Genomic DNA, 411 nt, shown 5'->3' on the forward strand with positions numbered 1-411 from the left:
CTTATATTTTAATGCTGATATATTACAGTATTATTATGATTATATTACAGTAATCTACATGATTATTCCATGTAGATAGTCATAAACATGTCATTTCTAGCTAAAGGAAGAGAGGAAGAAAGAAAAGATAGGAGGGCAGGCAGGTAGGCATAAGGGAAAGACATCTAAACCACTCTAAGAAGGGTGAAATATGGGTGATAACGGAGGGAGAAGGGTAAAATTCGGTAATGCCACCTAAGGAGGAGGTTGTGATTCAACCAGAGAGGTTGCAGAATGTGAACGTGGTAAAACCAAAACAGCATCCTGTCAGAAGTGGGATTCGAACCCACGCCTCCATTCGGAGACCAGAAACCCCGAGTATGGGAAGTTGAAACTTGAGTCTGGCGCCTTAGACCACTCGGCCATTCTGAC

At 42.1% G+C, this 411-nt stretch overlaps 1 non-coding gene across 1 annotated transcript; it reads right to left on the reverse strand.

Annotated features, from left to right (window-relative positions):
- Window positions 1-304: 304 nt before the first annotated feature.
- TRNAL-CAA (transfer RNA leucine (anticodon CAA)) lies at window positions 305-411 on the reverse strand. Its single transcript has 2 exons — window positions 374-411; window positions 305-350 (listed from the first exon to the last, which is right to left on the reverse strand). It is a non-coding gene; the product is annotated as a tRNA-Leu (tRNA).

Source organism: Equus przewalskii, chromosome 19 (genome assembly GCF_037783145.1).
Source record: "Equus przewalskii isolate Varuska chromosome 19, EquPr2, whole genome shotgun sequence".
NCBI classification, from domain to species: Eukaryota; Metazoa; Chordata; class Mammalia; order Perissodactyla; family Equidae; genus Equus; species Equus przewalskii.